The sequence below is a fragment of the Capsicum annuum genome, chromosome 11, assembly GCF_002878395.1.
Source record: "Capsicum annuum cultivar UCD-10X-F1 chromosome 11, UCD10Xv1.1, whole genome shotgun sequence".
NCBI classification, from domain to species: Eukaryota; Viridiplantae; Streptophyta; class Magnoliopsida; order Solanales; family Solanaceae; genus Capsicum; species Capsicum annuum.
The window spans coordinates 208440570-208461903 of record NC_061121.1 but is presented as its reverse complement, the minus strand read 5'-3'; positions in this window follow the sequence as shown (position 1 = coordinate 208461903).

Below are 21334 nucleotides of genomic sequence, written 5' to 3'. Positions count from 1 at the left end.
TTGATATATGTATGTACTAAAAGAATTTTAGGGTAGTAGGAAGTATCAATAAAGTTAATTTTTATAGAAAAGAGTATTGGGGCCAACATTAATCTAATTTCATTTTTATTTCACCCAAAACCAACTCTTATTCACAAATCTCAGTCGAAGAAGCCCAAAAACTGGATCAAAATCTGGTCCAATTCCCACATCCACCTCATCAATCCACCCCATACAATATCCACTAATTGCACACTGCCACATCAGCAAAGAAATACAAAATTCACCCAATAAACACAAAATCATCGAATCAGTTAATTCTTTTCTAATCCAACGCCCCTGAAATTTTTAGTTCTCTCTCTCTCTCTCTCTATATATATATATATAAGCCATCCGATCAAGCGATCGGACAGTTCAAACTCTAGTCAACAAAATCAGCCCATTACATGGCTTTTTTTGCTCTGTAAATGTCAGAAGACACGTGATACTCCCTTCCCCAAATACCAGCGTCTTGACCTTTCCCCCAATCCACTATTAAAGCTTGAAATTTCAAGAGAGGTGATGTCCCTAACAGTTTTGAAATCCCTTTTTCCTCCTTTTTTTTATCTATCCGTTGGTCACTCTAATTTTGTTTCAAATTCGGACTTTGAAGTCCGGATTTTACCTATAAAAAGAGGACTCCCCATTCCCTAATTCTCAGAGAAAAAACTCTAAGAAATGAGCTAGAAACATTTATTAGTGAAATCGGGTAACTTTGAAACTTTTTGTTGTTCACTTGTTCAAGTTGGTGGCTGGAGAATACTTGATGAAAAGCTCCTCGTTTGCTACCCAACGAAAGGTTTATCGTGTTGATATTCGAGATGGCTGACCATCCTTACTTCACTAGATCTAAGTCATCGACATTACCTCAATGTAGTTGGGTCGTTCGAGGGAGGAAAATCACTATGTCTGATCTGGCTACACCTAATCCAATTGGTATGGAGAACGTCACGATTAACAGTGAACCTTCTAAAAATTCTGAAGTTAGAGGTACTATTCAATAAGAGGTCAAAAATCTATGGGGAGAATTGAATTGGGTTAAGGACTTGACCAACTTATCCATTACACTCCAAAGTCCAACTCCTGAACCCACAAATGCTGCACCAAACCCACCACATTTTCCATCACTTGATTCAGCGGTTCCTTTCCTCCTCAGCATCCCCCGCCTACCAATAATAATCCACCTCCAACAACCTTGATAAATCCACCGAATCAACCACCTACCTACACCCCTCCATGAGGTCAACCACCCATCTACATTACCTTTGCCGGTCCTCCTAATCCACTACTTATTAACCCACCAAATCAACCTCCAGTCCATATTCCCTACGCTTCTCCACTTGCTTATACTTATCCACCACCTACAACTACTCCTTCAAATTAACCAAGACAACCACTCATTAACACTCCTTGTAATCCTACACCACCTCCAATCCAAAATACTCCTAACACACAAAATTATGCCACCCAGTTTATACAAGGGGCACATGTTTCCATACCATACGAGCAACATGTTCCTCCCATATATGCAGAGGAAAACCAACCCTTTACTAACCCAATAACGACCAAGCTCCAACCCTAGGTTGACCAGTACAAGAAAATAAAGAAGGATGCCAAGGCCAAAGCCGACAATGATTTAATAAGAGACATTCGTGAACTTAAGGAAGCAATGAGAAACCTCTAAACTACTAGGGAAAACAAGAGCCTAGAGTATGATGATCTGTGTGTGCAGCCAGACATTGACTTGTCCATAAGATACAAGCCGCCAAAATTAGATTTATTCAATGGAGTTGGTGACCATCATGCACATTTGAGGGCCTACTGTGACAAGTTAGTAGGAGTAGGAAGAAATGAAATGACAAGAATGAAAGTGTTCATAAAAAGTTTTTCTGGTGAAGATCCCGCTTGGTACACACAATAAAATCTTCGTAAATGGCATGGGTGGAATTATATGGCTCAAGACTTCATGGATCGATTCAAATTTAACACTAAAATCACGCCAGACAGGTTTTACTTGGCCATGTTGAAAAAAAATCGACTGAGATATTTCGGGAATATACAATGCATAGGAGGGCAAAAGCAGCTAAAGTCCAACCACCAATAAGTGAAGGTGAAATAACTGCCACTTTCATTGAATGCCAAGATAGCAGTTTGTACTATAAAAAATGATAACCATGATGGGACAAAAGTTCATGGAATTCGTTAGAATGGGAGAAATCTTGGAAGATGGGATTAAGTCAGGGAGAATCCAAGACTATACGGCCTTGCAAGCTGTAAGCAAAGCAATTTAATATGGTTCTATCAATGGGAACAAAAGAAGAAGGAAGATTTATGTGCTGCCGTGATTGACCAAAGACATAAGCCAAGTCAAACTCTTTTCTACCTAAATCAACCATATCAACCCATCTATCCTTACCATTGTGGTGAAACTTCGCAAATGTTTTACTATCCTCTACCAACTACTTATCCTGTCTACAACACCTAGGCAAATTATTACCAAAATCGAGCCCCTACTCTTTAGACTCCACATCTATATCAACCTTTCCAAGGTCCAACTCACCAAAATCATCCTCACGCTGCACCTAGGGTCCGTCCAAATCCTGAAACTAAAACCACTCGCAATTATACCAAATTAGCTGAATCATATGCTCATTCATTTGAAAGGTTGAAAACATCAGGCATGATACAACCCATTGAAGAAAAAATCCTAGATCCTATTTCAAAATAGTTTGACGGCTCCAAGAGTTGTGCATATCATTCTGGAATTGTTGGGCTCGACAATGAAGATTGTTATAGCCTTAAAAACAAGATTGAAGCCTTAATCAAGAAAGGAGCAATTCAACTTGTTCAACCTCGCCCCAATGTGAGCAACAACCCTCTACCAAACCACAGGAATGCCAATGTGAATATAATAGCTACCGAAGAAGATTGGGATTTGAAATGGACCATTGTACCAATTGGAAAGATTGGAAGAGATGCACCATCAATGGTCATCCCAGAACTAGCACCAACAGAGGATACTACTACTACCGATAAGACGCCAACCATTTGGAATGCAGAATCAGAAGAAGCTTGGAAGAATTGGACTTGTACTCTATACCTGGGCTCTTATTAGATTGAAAAAGTAGTTGGTTTTTTTAAATACTTTTGAAATACCACGATTCTAAAACTGAGGCTTGATCGTGCCTAAAATTTTATGTTGTGTTGCCTTATATTTTGAAAGCTTAATTGCAAAATCTATGAATGGATTTTCTATTTTCTTTAACTTTCTACTATGCATTACTTTCTATTTTTTTTATACAAATTATGAAATCTGCCAATTACGATCGTGACATAATGAAACAAATGAACAAAGTTTGATTTCAATAAAGACTTTGAAGCACGTGAAGCTAACTGAGAGTTCAAACAACCAACCAAGGAACATGAAAAACATGAGAGTGCTCGAACACTAAGAGTACTCATTCAAGGGAAGTCAAGACACTACATAAAAGAAGACTTTAGATAGGTTTTATGTAATATAGCTTTCACTTATCATGTAATTGGAAGGATACGTAGGCAGCCCACATAGGGTTCGATTATACTATAGAAAAATCCAAAAATCTCTTATTTGTAATAGGAGAACTACACCTGACCTGATTCCCCCGGTGGGATACGTAGGCCACCCACATACGTTCGGTCACACTTAGGTAGAAATAGAAATTCTCCCCATGTAATTTTGAACTACACACGGCCTTATTCTTTAGAAAGGATATGTAGGCAACTCATAGCAGGTTCGACCTCATCTTTAGGAAAAATCTAAATCATTTTTATGTACCCTGAACTACGTTCTGACTTGGTTCTCTCGGCGAGATACGTAGGCAACCTATATAAGGTTCGGTTGTCATAACAAAACTTATATACCTTTTACACAATCAAAACAGGGGCAGATTTTGAAAAGATGCCAACAAGGATGATTGGATATTGTCAAGATACATTTGACTTGGGCTACTAGACAAGGAGTAAAAAGATAAAGGACATTCATTTTGTTTCAAAAGTGACACAGTCAAAGATTGGTAGAAATTTTGAAAACTATACATATCTTAGCATATATGTATATGTATTTTTTAAACATTTTCTTGCAAAGATTTTACTGCTGGTTTATTTGCCAAGTCTCAACAGAGATCACAAAAGGGAACAGACGAGTTGAATGGAGGGCCAACAAAGTCAAGCCTCAATTCAACACAAATCAACATCCCCTCCCAACTAAGAATTTTTCTTTGAGCGCAGGGATAACAAAGATGTAGAATGACAACGCTAAGTTGACGTCAAGGCTACCAATCATGGACATGGACATCATTTGGACCCTACGAGGAATTACTCACCAAGGATAAATGTCGAAGATCAGAGAACAACACTCAAACCAATCAGTAACACCATCTGCATCCAAGCGGCTCCACTTATTTTGTTTGTTACTCTGTTATCTTATTTTGTAATTCATTTTTTCCACTTGATAATTTTGCTTTAAATTTTTGCAGGATCCAATTTAGGGTCTTCAAAGACAAACAAATATATCATTGGGCCATATGAGTCCTTCATCATAAGCCACGCAACTTTATTTCTTATCCATCAGCTACTTTACGCTTATCTCACGACTTTATTCGATAACTTTACTCTAAAGTTTCCTTTCAGGATTTACAACAATCAACATAAGTCTCCAAAGATAATCGGAGACTCATTTATCACAAAATCCACCAAAGACAACCGAAGGATTTCACAACAATCAACATTGTGTCCTCGAAGATAATTGTAGACACCATCATTATTAAGTCTTCAAAGACAACTGGAGACATCATCCATTATTAATTCTTCGAAGATAATCGAAAGACAGCATTGAGTCCTTGTAGATAAACAACAACCTCACTCAATATTAAAGTTTTCAAAGACAAACAAAAACTTCATTACATCACCAATATAAGCCGAGCGACTATACTCTTACTTTACCTTTTACTTTACTAATTAATTTCAAATCACTTTACCTACTTTAACGACCTTACCTTAAATCTTACAGACATCATTGATCATCAAGTCTTCAAAAATAACTGAAGGTGTCATGCACTCTCTGAAGACAACCAGAGACATCATTCAAGCCCGTAGACAAGCGGAGGCTCCATCTAACATTAGAATTTTTGAAGACAATCGGATAATTCATTACATCATCGGTACATCATTGATTATCAAGTTTTAAAAAATAACTGGAGATATCATGCACTCTCTGAAGACAACCAGAGATATCATTTAGTCCCATAGACAAATGGAGACTCCATTCAACATTGAAGCTTTCAAAGACAACTAGATACTTCATTACAATGCCTGCATAAGCCAAGCGGCTACATTCTTACCTTACTTTTTCTTATATATTTCATATTTTTTATTCAATTGGTAATTCTACCGTGAGTTTATTTTGAAAGGAAATACAGTTTGCAATAACAAGGCATACATCACAACATGGAACTACCTTCTTAGTGTAACGAACCGAGACTACCCCCTAGTCTTCACATGGATCTTAGGACCACACATGATCCTAAGCTAACCCTAACACTGGCATAAATCATGATCAACTGAATAAAATACATAAATCTAAATGAAATAAGTGGAAGATCAATCTTTTTTAAATCTGATCAATATAAAGCTATATAAAAATGATTGCAACTCTACTTATACAAAATTGAAATCAAATACATTAGTTCTACTGATAGTCTATGAAGCCTCTACTATACTGACTATAGGTAGCTGGGACGCGACTCCAACTACCACTAATCAATACACATGAGTAAAAATATAAATTACATAAATAACATCTAACTGAATTCCCCAAAGTAGGAGGACTCATCATTTGCTGTCTGGAATCTGCAACTGTCTGATCGTGATATATGAACTATAACTAAATTGGTACCTATTATGTTAAATAATGTAGCACATAGACTTATATGTGGATCAATACTTTTGGAATGTACTAAGCATATAGGGGTGAATGTATAGGTAAAAAAATATCTCAATGTTTATATAAACTTGTAAAAGGATACATGCCAAGTGTAAATGACTCACATTGGCTTGAATAACTAAAAGCTGAAAATCATAAATCATGAATAATAAAACATACTGTATAAATCTTGTGAGCCATAACACTTAGTTCTAAAACTTGTACTTTTACTCTCTCTACTAGTGGAATAAGTAGAACTGGAGTTAAGTTTGTTTTCAAATCATGCAGGCTAAGTGTTAAAGGACTCACCTTTGTATCTGTAAACTAAAAGCTGAAATCTCATAGCTAATGACTTAAGTAAAAAAAAATCTTAATAAAATTGTGAGCCTTTACACTTAGTTTCTAAAAGTTGTTATGTTATTCTGTTTTAGGACTTAGGCTTAGGGAGGTTCTTCTAACTGACATACACCATGTGAGCTATCATGATGTCCAACGTCATGTTTTCTAAGGGAAAAATCTCACGTTGGGGAGAGGTGTCACTCTTGGCAAAGAGTATAACCTAAACTAAGTGATCACAATCTGCATACATATAAATGGGAAAAATCTGTACCTACGTTGGCTCGTAATTCTGGGGCATGTGACTAGGGCACATACCCAACTTGGTGATAAATACTACTCTCTTTAATCTATATGCTTATTCTGTTGGAAATCCACTTTAACACTAGCATAATAGTTTTTAATGAAACCCAGTTATGCATCTGTGTGTTCTAAACTGTAATCAAAACTAATCTATTTTTTATAAACTATAATAAAACTATATTGTGGATTCCACATAGTTAAAATCTCAAGATTCTTTAGCAAGCATGAAGTTCAATTCTCAATATATGCAAAAACTAAGCCAAACGTATGAACGTGTGAAAATTGAGATACAATTCAACATCAAATTGTTTGTAACTTCGTAAACATCAAATAATAACAATTGGGTATAAATTCTATTTCCAAATCATGCAAATTCATATAAATTCAACTTTAAAAACTAGTTTTGGGCACATGGATGAAAGAAGTATCCTTGTTCATAACCCCACGTACCTTATTTGGATTGATTCGATGAAATAAGTTGACTTTGGAAGCCTTGAGAGCATTCTTGAAGTTCTTGGCATAGGACCCTTAAGTTCTTGATTATCTTGAAGAGAACGTAATGGAATCTTGAAGTTCTTGGGAGATGACCTCAAGGAGAAAACCTAATCTTTTTCTTTAGGATAAAGAGAATTAAGGGTTTTTAAAACTGGTTTATTATGGCTACGTATGTGTTTTTGGTGATTTCTGTCGTGAGAGGTGAGGAAAAAGACCAAAATACCCCTCCAAAACCATTTAAGGGTGTGGTTTATCTAGTCTGGTTATGGGTGACGACTTGGTTTGATAAGTCATTACTTAGGTGACGGCTTATCACCTCAAGTCGTCACTTAGAAGCTGAATTTGATGATTTTCTGTTTAAGGATGACGACTTGGGCTGATATGTCATCACTTAGTTGACGGCTTACCCACTCAGGTCATCACTTTGTTGACAGACGGACATGATGAGGTAAAATAAGTATAACTTTTTACTCCGATATCGAATTAAGGTGAAACCAAGTGCATTGGAAAAAAGACTCAAAGAACTTTCGCTTGACATAATATAGGAAACCTGAATTGATATATGCTGGGAGATACACTCGTTTAAACTTAACCCTAGCTTGAGCATTTGTTAAAACTCTATCGATGGAAAAGTCCTCAACTCGTCTATGAGTTAGGAGGGTATTATGACCTCGATCAATATACGAAGACATTAACACATCATATGATATCTAATCACACATGTATATACATAGAATAATTGGGATCAAGTCCGTACGTACAGGAACAACAATTTAAATTCTAGCCCAAAAATGTGAGGTGGTACATTATCTCCCCCTTGGAATAATTCATCCTCGAATGATGGGTAGGAACTTATTGAAATATTAAAAGTATAGAATAATGTAGACATAACATGTATGCTAATGAAGGATATAGCTGAGCTAAAACTTTACAAAGTCTATTATGAAGCTGATTTCTGAGCTGACTTGACTTTACTGACTATAAGGAACTGATTCATGCTGGGGGTTTAGAACTCACGTGAAATTTCCATGATAAAATCATTAATATAGAAATGCGATGTGCTAACTGATACATTAAAAATTCTAAGAGTTACTAGGGTTGTAATAAAGTATGAAATTTCTCATTTAGGAATTATCTCTTAACAAGACACGTATAAGAATCAAAGGAAAAAGGGCTTCATAGCATCACCAAGTACATTATGTAAGCACGAATAATGAGGTAACGAGACCAAGGTCGTACAAACGTATTACAATGTCTGAGATAGAATACTTGGAAAACTGGATTATGCACTGAACACTTATGAACTAAGTCATGACTAAATAGCTGAATCTGAAACTGATGCATGATGCATGAACTGAGATGAATTCATAATTTGCATGAATACAAACATTTTACCTCATGGAATAGCCATATTCACGAAAATTTGGTTAGTAAGACTAGATGGAAAGATGGAAATCGTAGGAACTTGTTTGTCCGAGTGCTAAACTGAATTGCTAGTTGTACAAACTGAAAGCTTATACTCAACTGGAGTATTTCTTCAACACTCTTTCTAAGAATTCCTAACAGTATTAGGGAGTAAATAATTCTTGGGCATGGTCTGAATAAGAAATCACAATATGGCTAGAATTCTGTAATATGGAACACATACCTATGAAACATTATCTAGGATAGAGTTACTAAGCCTTATGCCCTGTAACTACTAACTTTTAATTTTAGCCAGTAACTACTAACTTTTAATTTTAGCCACACTTTTCAAATACTCCATCAACTATACTCTTCCCCGTAGATACCATACTCATTTGATTCAACATATAATTCTCACATGGGCATCGATAAATCCATCTACTAAAGTCTAACAACAACAACAACAACAACAAACCCAGTGTATTCCCACCTAGTGGGGTCTGGGGGGGGTAAGATGTACGCAGTCCATACCTCTACCTCTGATGAAGTACATCTACTAAAGTCTAAACTGAACTAAATTCTCTCACCATGATCAAGCCTAACTCGAAATCATAAGATACAACACACTACCCCATAATACTAGTCCAAACCACATGATTCAATCTTTTATGTGTCTTTTAGAGCTCACCCCCTAAGCACAACATGCCTTACCACTTCAATGACTAAAGCATATTGCATTTCTCCACTCATATCTCAACATAACATTTAAGCCTATATTCATAACCACACACAAACTTCTAGGAAAACAACCACAAAAGCATCCTTCTCACATTCTCTAAACCCTTATCATTAACAACTTCCATGCACTATTCTTTAGAAATCACACACAAAATTTCAACTAACCATGAAATATATAAAAAACTTATCCTCAATCTTTCTTCACACTTATAAGCTTTGATCAAACACGCATAAAAAAATTTCTCCTAGATAAATAATTACTCATAACCACTATTCTTACATAAGGAGAGGTCACTGAAAAGTTAGAACATAAGGACCCGAAACATGAAGAGATACTATGCATAACTTGACACTTTACTGAAGCCTGAGGAATAGAGTTCAATATCATGGATTCATCAAGACATCTAAACTAAGCATATACATGACATAATCTGAATTTCACTAATCATTAAGAGTGTAGCATGAGTCATGGGAACTGAGCATACTATAAAACATGAGTACATGAGTCATGAGCTGCATGACCTGAGTTTGGAGTTTCTGAATTCATGAAATATGATTCGTACTGCTGGGTGGACTGGAACTACTCACACTAAGAACTGGGAGAGTAAATGATTTTTCCATAAGGTGCATGAATATAATCTATGATCATAAAGATGATGGGTAAGGCATGAGTAGATATCGTGATGACTAAAAAATCTTGCACTGAGATAAGAATGGGTCGGGCATCTTCCTTCCCTACTAATGTTCTACAATACACTGGCATCACTATTAGAATCTGAGATCCTGACTTAGTTACTTGTTCTATCATCTCCCCCTTAGCCTAAAGCCATTATACTAAGTATGGGAACCACTTAATCAACACCTCTAACTGAACTGCCACCACTTTACTCTAGAATCTAGGGTATAATAATACATATAATTGGTAAAATCACCCTGAATAACTATGCCCAATAATGTAAAACTTTCTGCTAGTACTTTCTTCTAAGATAAACTCTTAGCCCTCTATAGCCCCAACAATCATCATGTAACAACTTAATATTGACCAACTTAGAATTTTTAACTCCTCTTTCTATTAGCTCAACCTTCAAAGATTCAAACTTAGATTCTAACACATAACATGGATATCCTCAAATCTTTAACAATCATACTGCCTTCATCATAACCTATAAATATCATATCTCCAAACTTATATTTTTTTCTAAACCATGAGAACTACTATTACACTTGAATATCTGACATTAATATCTTATAGTCCATAACGGAGTTGGTAAGAACATCAATTACTACATCAATAGCCCCATTCAAACTTAACACTCAAGGATGCTACATAAGCATACCCACACCATAATACTTAGCTCAAATTCCTGCATACACTATTTCAAGCCTACTGATTTACCTTTCATACAACTAGCATCGCTAACTAAGCAATCATTACATCCATATTGATGACCATTCACTGTTCAAACTTAATGTCTAGTGCTAAACATGATTAACAACCCAACCTCGCATATTGTTCTCACTTGGAAGATATAAAATAAAGCATCAAGAAATACTAGCCCACTAGAACCTCATAACAATGATAATCGATTGTAATAATATGGTATATCTTATTAAAATTTGCTAGCACATCCTCCTTCTACACCTTACGACTATTTACCCACATATACACCTAATTACTTCCATATCTCTATAAGTTTCAACTAAACTCCTTTTAACCTCTAGGAAAGCCTAAATTAACAATACTCAACTACCCAAAACTTCATGAATATCCTATACTTTTCCAACACAACAAATATTATCAATAACTTCTTTCACACTTCAAGCAAATAATAATTCATCTTAACTAATAACTCCTTCTCTACCTTTCACTAAATTAAATCACACAAGGACATATCACTTCACTACTAACTCGATCGCATGCAAAAGTTTATCTATATACATTCGATCAATCATCATTACCATCTTTCTTGTCACTACACTTTAAAACCCATACTTCCTGTTATAAGAAAGGCCTACCACTTATGAATCATAACACTCAAGGTCATAACATCCCTCAATGCAAACTCTATTTAATACTTTAGGTTCATACTATCTCCTCTCATGAGCACTATCTAGATAAAATGGGTTAATGAGGAATCTAGATTCATAACATATTCTATCTTAACTACATAACTCATGTGGATGAGGACATACTTTCAACTTGAGGAACCTATAACATACTAGTGAGCTCCTCTCAAGCCCCTTGTATGACTTCTAAAGTTACTGATAGTAAATCTGAGAGCAACATCTTGGGAGAAATTGGAACTTACTGAACGTATTATCTCAAGAATAAGTCATAGATGGAGAATTATGGAGTAACACACGAATTGACAGAAGTTTTTGAAGAAACAACTTTACAGCAAGATCTAAAGTATGAAAGAAAGGAAATTTTTCTTAAATGCCTTGTAGCCTCTCAAAGAAAAGTATAGACGTCTCTATACCGTTTGCAAGACTCAACTAGACACGGCTTCACGACACCCTAGGAAACTTGAATCTTATGCTTTGATACCAAGTTTATAATGACCCGATACTACCTTCTAGTCGTCACACAATGCTTAGAACCACACATGATCCCAAGCTAACCCTTGTACTGGCATAAATCAAGAGCAATTGAATAAAATACATAAATCTGAATGAAATAAGCAAAAGATCAATCTTTTCTAACTCCTATTAATACAAAGCTATATAAAAATGATTACAACTTTACTTATACAAAACAAAACTGGAATCAAATACATTAGTTCTACTGACAGTCTATGAAGCCTCTACTATACTAACTATAGGTAGATAGGATGTGACTCCAACTACCACTAATCAATACACATGAGTAAAAAAATAAATTACATAAATAACATTTAATTGAAGTCCCCGAAGTAGGAGGACTCATCATCTGTTGTCTGGAATCTACAACTGTCTGATCGTGATATATAGATGATAACTAAACTGGTACCTACATTATTAAATAATGTAGCACATAGATGTATATATGGATCAATACTTTTGGAATGTACTGAGCATGTGGGGTGAATGTATAAGTAAAACAATATCTTAATGTTTATATAAACTTGTAAAAGGATGCATGCTAAGTGTAAATGACTCACATTGGCTTGAATAACTGAAAGATGAAAATCCTAAATCATGAATAATAAAGTATACTGTATAAATCTTGTGAACCATAACACTTAGTTCTAAAAGCTATACTTTTACTCTTTCTACTAGTGTCATAGCCCAGTATTGTCTCAATCTAACACTGAGGTAATTTTTGAAAATCCACAATCCCCTTTTCTCTCAAAATCCCCAGCAGAGTCGTCACGCTGTCGCGCCCTATTTCGAACTAATCGAAATAGTCCGCAACGTAATTGTTGCCATGATGACTCTTTTTGTTTTTTGAAAAATTATTTGTTTTGAGTCGCCACCTAAATTTTAAGGAAAAAAACTAGGAAAACTATTTTTATGGTGTGAAAATTCTGTTTATAATCTGCGAAAACCAATGAGATTCTAAGTAAGGGTTTTGATTACTCGAGGGGAAGGTATTAAATACCCCTCAGTGCCCATCCAAAGATAGTCTTTAAACTTAGTTTTAGAAAAGTATTTACCTCGTTATTTGCTAAAAAGTGATAAGAAAAAAGAAAAATTTCATCATTTGAAAAAGAAGCTCGAAGTGTATAAGACGCAACACCACCATATATAAGGAAATAATAGAGTTATTGCAAAATGTGTATATTTTAAAATATGAGAAAAGAAAACATTTAATAGAACATTTGTTAGAGAGTAAAAAGTCTTGTGAGTTTGTTCAAAAATATGTATGAAATTAAAATATTTGAATTAAATTATAATAAAGTATAGAAAATGTAACACTTTGAAAGTAAGTGAGAAGTTACTTATAAGAAATATAAATACATGTGTGTTTGAAAGTATGTGAAAAAGACTTGAGAATTCATTAAATTGTGAAATCCAATAGTTTGAAACTAAATGGTAAATAAAATGTAATAATAAAATGCATATTATAATAGAGTTGAGATAACATGTAAATGATAATATAATAATAGTACAATAGTAAGAATAGTATAGTAAAAATATACCTTATCTATGATAGTGTAAGAACACATATACCCTGAGTATTTTGGAGATTTTAAAATATGAAAACTTGAAATAAAATTAGGAATAAATATGAAATGTAATAATCATTTAAATTATATTGAGTTAAATGAAGAAATTAAATTTGATAGATGAATTGCTTGCAAACATAAGTAGGTAACTAGTTGAAACCTATTTATAATAATTTATTTAAAAAAATTTAATTAAAGTGATAAAACTCGTTAATTAAGTATTTTGCAAAAGAAGGACTATAACTAAACATTTTATAGCATCTAGCAATGTAATATGAAATTGGCCGAATAAAATCGATTCTGGATGATTAAAAGTTTAAACAAAATTAAATAAACTAAGGTTATCAATTTTAATCAAGGCCACATAAAAATACAAAATCAAAGTAACACAAAGTTAGGGAAACAAATGCAAATAATAAAGTCATGAGAAGGGTAAAGGACTAGATACAAGGGGCTTTGGGTTGTAGGTGACAAAAGAGTTTTAAAATGAGGTGTAGGTGACACAAGTCTTAATTATTGAGTAGAGGTGACAATTACTTTATTATGGATTAAGAAAGTTGGGAAAGTTTGAAAATAACCCAGAAGTTTTTAAATTTACACTTGGATCCAAATGCTTACCTAATAAAATGGAAAACGGAGGAAAAAATGGCGTCTTTCTCTCTATTCTCATCTATTTTTGTTTTCTCTCTCTTAGTGATTTTTGTTGTTCATTGTTGCTTATCCTTTATTCATCATCTTCTACTTCATTATCATCTTCATCTTCATCTTATTGACGATTGTCGTTATTGTTGTTGTTGTTACCGCTACTGTTGCTATTTGACCAATTTCTTAGGTCAAATTTTATTTCGTACATTACTTTCCACTTTGGCAATACTTCATAGGAGACTCTGGTAAGTCAAATTATGATTTTTAGTTGAATTTTTCACCTGGTTAATTGCTATTATGTTATTTTTCCAATAATGGATAGAACACAATCATAAATCTAACATAAGATCCATCTATTTAAAAAGATAAATCATCTGTTGCGACAGATGAGATTTCTACTTCAATGAAAGATTGATATATTGGATTTATATTTATGGTTTTATAGGTTGTAACATGAATCAAACAGATAGGTCATCTGATGCAACAGAAGATTTATCTATTTAAACAGATTAGTTATCTAGTGCAATGTGATAAATGTCTGTTGTTCCAACAGATGTGTTGTCTGTTGCAACAGGATAAATATTTGTTGCAATAGATTATTAATTTGTTGAAACAGAATTCGAACTCAATTCTAACAGATAATGAACTCGATTCTAACAGACGATAAATATCTGTTGCAATATATTAGTAACCTGTTGCTATAGAACCTGACCTCGATTTTAACAGATCATAGTCTGTTGTAATAGATAATTCATCTATCACAATAGGTTAATTATCTGTTGGAACATATCATTCATCTATTGGAATCAACTTTAAAGGTGCGTCAGTACTGTAACATCAATCCCAACAGATATATAGTCTGTTGCAACATATGTTTTAGCTATTACAAAAGATAAATATTTTATTGAAATTAGCTTTAGGAGCGTAACATAAATCCCAACAGGTAAGTAATTTGTTGCGAATGATTACACATCTATTGGGATTCATTTACGGCATTATGAAATCACTATTAACTTTTTTTAACAAATGACTTTATTTAGGTACCATTAATGGAAGGACAATAACAATAGGGGTAGATTGTCATGGTTAATGGATTGAGAAGAGCAATCGATATGTATGGCATTGGAACGAGGGTGAAATGCTAGAGACGATAGCTATGACGGTCCAAAGTGATGTTTTGTATAATGATTTTGTGAACTTAATCATCAGTTATTGTGGAATGAATTATCAATCATAAAAACTCATCATCAGCTACATGCACAGCTCCTTTGAAAATCAGAGAGTACTGCCTTTCAAGATAACCGATCATGTTAAGTTGCGTGGTTATCTTAGTGATTCATCCAAGACAGTGTTAAGGGTGTACGTGGTTGAAAAAATGATAGAGAATGAGAACCAAAACGTAGAAGAAGAACAACAACAAGACATCTTTGATGATAGGTTGGATGATCTAGACATGAATAGTCCAGATGATGATCAAACACCTACGCCCGTTGATACGACCAATACGATGTGCAGTTCTTCTCAATCGACACAGTCTGGAAATCTTTAAGATTATGGGACCAACTTTTTTATTGGAATTTTATTTAAGGACAAGAATGAACTATCTACCACTTTGTTTATTTCTTGCTTGAAAAAAGATTTCAGAATAAAGAAGGTGAATAATTCGAGCAATGTCTTTTGCTTCAAATGTGCTAATTTGAACAGCAAGTGGTGGTTGAGAGTGGTGAAGTATGCAAGTTCTGATATATTCATCATTCATAAACATGAAAAGCATCACACATGTGGTTCGGAGAACATCTCAGGCCAAAATCCTCACGCCACGACAAAGGTCCTCGGTGAATATTTCAGGAGTAGTTTCCTCGATGGCAAAATCCATTCAACAAGGGTTATGGCCAATCAAATCCTTACGAAATTGGGTGTCCTGGTCAGTTATTAGAAGATACATACGGCCATGGGGATATCCAAGGACTTAGTTAGCGGGACACTCGAGCATGGGTATGCAGTCCTGGATGCCTACCGTTACATGATTGAGTCCATAAATCCCAGAAGTAAGACGGCATTGCATCTTGATGAAATGGAAGGTTCAAGTACTTTTTTGTATCCTATGGTGCTTGGATTCAAGGTTTTCAACATTTGATAAAAGGCATAGCCGTCGACGGTACCTTCTTGAGGAGCAGGTATAATGGAGTTCTACTAGCGACGGTGGCGCAGGATGCGGAGAATCACATATTTTCTATCATTTTTTGTGTAGCGAACAAGGAATGTGCTGCCTCTTATGGATTTTTTTGAACAACTATGAAGCTGCGTCGAAGATACCGAAGAGTTGTGTTTTGTATCGGATAGGCATCCAAGTATTCCAAAGATGGGTCACGTTTCTTCACTTCAGCTTACTTTGGTTTTTGCATCAGGCATCTTGGAGAGAACATTCGGACCAACTATCACAATGAAAGGGTCTTGACCCTTTTTTATAGAGAAGCTAAAGCATATAGTAGAGAGGAGTTTTAAGACCATTTCAATAAAATAATGGATATGAATCCCAAGGTAGTAGAATATCTCGTACGTGTCAGTTTTGAGAGATGAACGCGGGAATTTTGTCTGGTAGATAGGTATATTCTTATCAATTTTAATGTCTTGTTTGAGTTACAAGTTTTGCATGACGTCGTACTAAGTGATTCTTTTGTATAGGTACAATATTATGACATCAAACATAGCTGAATAAGGCTATGTTTGAAAAAATAAGCCAGAAGTATGGCGAATTTTTTAACAAAAGACGTGTGCAGTTGAAGTGCCTAATAAAAGAACCCAATTTGTTCTCGAAATCAATAAAATAATATCAATGAACATCAGTTTGAGAAATAGGTTATTACCTCATAAAATAGCATATTACAAATTCAGTATCACCGTTCATGGTGATATTGCCACGATCGATCTTCAAACAAGATCTTGTACGTGCATAGTTTTGACTTGGATAAAATACCCTATCCACATGCTATGGCAGTGCTTCGAGCTCAATACGGTCATAAATATGGAGCTGAAGTTTACAAGCACTCCCTTCAATATTATTTGGTGGGAAAATATGAAATGGCATATAGTGGGTATATTACTCCGGTACCTCCCGAAGAATCTTGGATTGTTCCTGCAGAGCTTATGGGGAGATTAATACCTCCTCCATATATTGACCCAAGCACTATCAAACTGGGAAGAAAGCCATATAAGAAGAGGTATGGGCTAGCCTGGATGGGCTGGACCGACCCATATTGACAGCTCTAGTTGCAACAGATGGAGTATTTGATTCATCATCTATTTTAAATATGTTAGATAAAAAGTCACCACTACCTCTTTTTTAATAATCATCGCATGCGTGTAGATGAATAAATAATGTCTGGTCTGTCGCAACAGATTTACAATATGTTGCAATATATGGATTATCTATTGCGACAGATAGACCATATGTTGGAGGAGATATTTTGATTTCTTCCAACAGCTGATTCATCAGTTGCAACAGATGGAGATTTCAATTCATTAGCTATTTTGAGTGTGTTAAGATAAAAAAGTTATGACTCTTCACACAACTTTTTTAATAGTCATCACATGTATGCAACTGAATAAACAACACTGTAGTATTTTTGATGGGGTAGGAAGAATAAGGTGCATGCAATGGTTCCACTTTCATGCATGGTAGTTATGTATTATTGATCTGTCTATCGCGACAGACACATATAAAGTGCAATGATTTTGTGAATGCAGTTTTTTACCGATTAGACACTGATCCTTCAAACAAGATCCTGCATTGTACAGTTTAGTTTGATAGGTACAAACTGATAAGGCTGAAGAGTTCCAAGACGGTGGTTTCGATACCCTATTATAATTTAATGATGGTCTATGCTCATGTTTTTGTGTCACGTTTAGGGAAGGGTTCAAATTTTTGGCGGTAGTGTAAATATCCAATAGTGATTGGACCAGTTTTAATGGCTCAATAGACTTCTTGAAAGGCCTCTGAAGCCTCGCACTGCAGCAAACACTGATGGAACCAATAGAAATTCTCCTCGTCTACATTTATATAAATGAGTTATTGGAGGAGACTATTATACAGCAGTAGGTGCTTGGGAGAATACCTGTGCGGGAAGGGGGAGGTTGAAAAGGCCATATATCATCTCAGACCTTGTTTAAAAAGAAACACAGGGTAGGAAGCAAGGAAATTCTAGCGAATCCATCCAATGAAATTGACATGAGAAATAGAGAATCTGGATGAGCTTCAAATGTGGAAGTGTATCCAAATATAAAAATCCGTCAGTTGTTGAAAAAAAAAAAAAGAAAAATGGTCAACATGACTGGAGCTAGACACTTTTCTAGAGACTGCAACTAGCGAGCGTGGCCTCAATGAAGACTCTCACAAAGTGTAGGACCAGAACTTTAAGAAAGAAGCTTCGTGAGCACAGGAAATTGATATGATTATCGGTTATAATTGAAACTTGAACAAATAACTCCTGAATTAAAAATAAGGGAAGCCAATGTGTCAATTTCTGAAGTCTAACTTGCATGCCATACCTTCTGTTTGTGGCTATGATCAGGTCTATGGCAGTAGAAACACAAAGGTCTGAAGTGGGGCAGAAATCTCATGCCTTGTTGTTTCCACTGCCTTTCCATAGGAGGCATGGGATGCATATTTAACTTGATAAATTGACACTTTGGCTTGATGTCGTATTTTTAATTTAGGTGTAGTTGGTTCAGGTTTCAATTCTGACCGACAATCTTACCACCTTCCGTGCTCGCGAAGCTGCTTTCTTAGAGTTCTGGTCCTGCACTTTGTGAGAGTCTTCATTGAGGCCACGCTCGCTAGTTGCAGTCTCTAGCAAAGTGACCAGCTCCAGTCCTCTTGACCATTCTTATTTTACTTCAATGACTGATGGATTTTTATTTTTGGATACGTTTTCATATTCTCAGCTCATCTAGCTTTTTCATTTTTAATGTCAATTTCATCAGCCAATTTTGCTACACTTTCCTTGCTTCCTACCCTGTGTTTCCTCGTAAATAAGGTCTGAGATGATATATGTCCTTCTCAACCTCTTCCTTCCCATACAGGTGTTCTCTCAAACCCCTACTACTGTATAATAGTCTCCTCCAGCAACCCATCCATATAAATTTGGACCAGGTGAATTTCTATTGGTTCCATCGGTGTTTCCTACAATGCGATGCTTCAGATGCCTTTCAAGAAGTCCATTGAGCCATTAAAATTGGTCGAATCACTATTGGATATTTACACTGCCACCAAAAATTTAAACTCTTCCCCAAACTTGACACAAAAACATAAGCATGAACCGTCATTAAATTATAATAGGGTATCGACACTGCCTACTTGGTCCCTCAGCCTTACCAGTTCAAACCTAATAATCTTAACTATAAAATGCCATTTCTTGTTTGAAGAATTAATGCATAATAGGTAAAGAACAAACATTCACAAATTCATTGTACTGAGTGTGTGTTTTCACAATAAGTCGATCAGTGATACATACCTCCCACATATGAAGTGGTTCCATCTGCAAGTAGCTTATTCCTATGAACCCTCTTTACTCTAGCCTTTAATGTTGGTCGGCCAAAAATGGATCCAGTTTCACTTCCTTTTATCTACAAACAAGAGAAATACATTTAACGTCAAACAAGAGAAGAAGAAAAAGAACATTACAAAAGGGTAATGGAAAATTAAGTGAATTAACATATGATCAATATGATGCAACAGATTACCCATCTGCTCAATCGATGAGGCATCTATTGCAATAGATGGATGACATATTACAACAGATGAGTCATCTGTTGGAATAAATCAAACCAGCCTTGCTACTGTTGGGTAATACAAAATTGAATGAATCAACAGATGACCAATCTTATGCAATAGATTACCCATACGTTTAACCGATAAGGCATTTTGCAACAGATATAAAAACAACATTTCATTCATTCAAGACTTAAAAGTCATTTTTCCTTCAATTTTCTCAATAAATAGGAAACTAGTAAACGGGTAAATCATTAATAGAAACAGATGTAAATATCTAATTTAAATGACATATAAAGAAGAAGATAAGATGGAAAGAACAATAGTGAACCATACCTGCAATGTAAAAAAAGTAAAGGGATCAGAACATCCAGTTCAGTCGAGAAAAGATATTGATCGGTTGAGATCCGAAAGGATCCTCATCTGATAGAAGAGAGAAAAAAAAGGCAAAAAGGAAAGAAAGAGATAAAGAAGAAAGAATAATAGATGGGTTGAGTTGAGTCTTGAGTCTTACTTATGTCTAAAGGAGAGAGTATTCTTCTAGATATGAGTTTTAAATATTCATTAATAACTTTTGATTCTTAAGGGGCACGAGGAGACGGTGACATTGAAAAGACCAGATAGGACTACTCACTCAGGAGATTTTTGGGTTATCCAAGTAATTTTTTTACCGCCTTAGTATTTTAATTTTTTTTATATCGAACAGGAAATACCTAAATTGCTTTAAAAAAAAGGGTCTTAAAACATCTAAGTGCAACAGATAACAATTTCTATTTGAAAATTTCCAAAGCTCGGTCATCTGTCGTAGCAGATGCATAATATGTTGTAATAGATGACTTAATCTGTTTGATTAAATCCAACAAAAAAGACATATGTTGCAACAGGTTGAACATTTATTTTATACAATTTCAATTGAATTCACATGTTAGACTAATACCTTAAGGGGTCGTTTGGTAGAGTGTATTATAAAATATAATGCATGCATTAGTTAATGTGTATTGCTAGTACCTTGTTTGGTATGACTTTTTGCCTATGTATAACTAATGCAAGCATTAGTTATAGTTATTTACTATTTCCTATGTGTTAGTAATACAAAGACTTTAAACACATTCATGAACTTATTAAATGACCTTAATACCCCTCAATTTCTCTCAAAATATTTCACCATTCCTTTTTCCGCCATTTTAATTTGCACTAGTGAATATTTTTACAATATTTCACAATTTATTTTTCCACTATTTGAATTTACAACAGTGAATGGTTGATTTAAATAACTATAACATATTTTTGCTTTGATTTGAGAGTCTTTAAAAAGATTTTAAAAAAAAAATGGAAACTATTTCTTAATTTTATGTCTTGTATTTTATTTTTGTTTCAACTATGTTAATCCGTTGGTGTAACATTTTTGCGCAAAGATGAAGGTCTTACAATTAATCCTAAACCTTTATATAATAGTTCAACAATATTAATTATGTTTGAAATAACAAAAGAACTTTGTTGCAAAAAAGTGTACAAAAT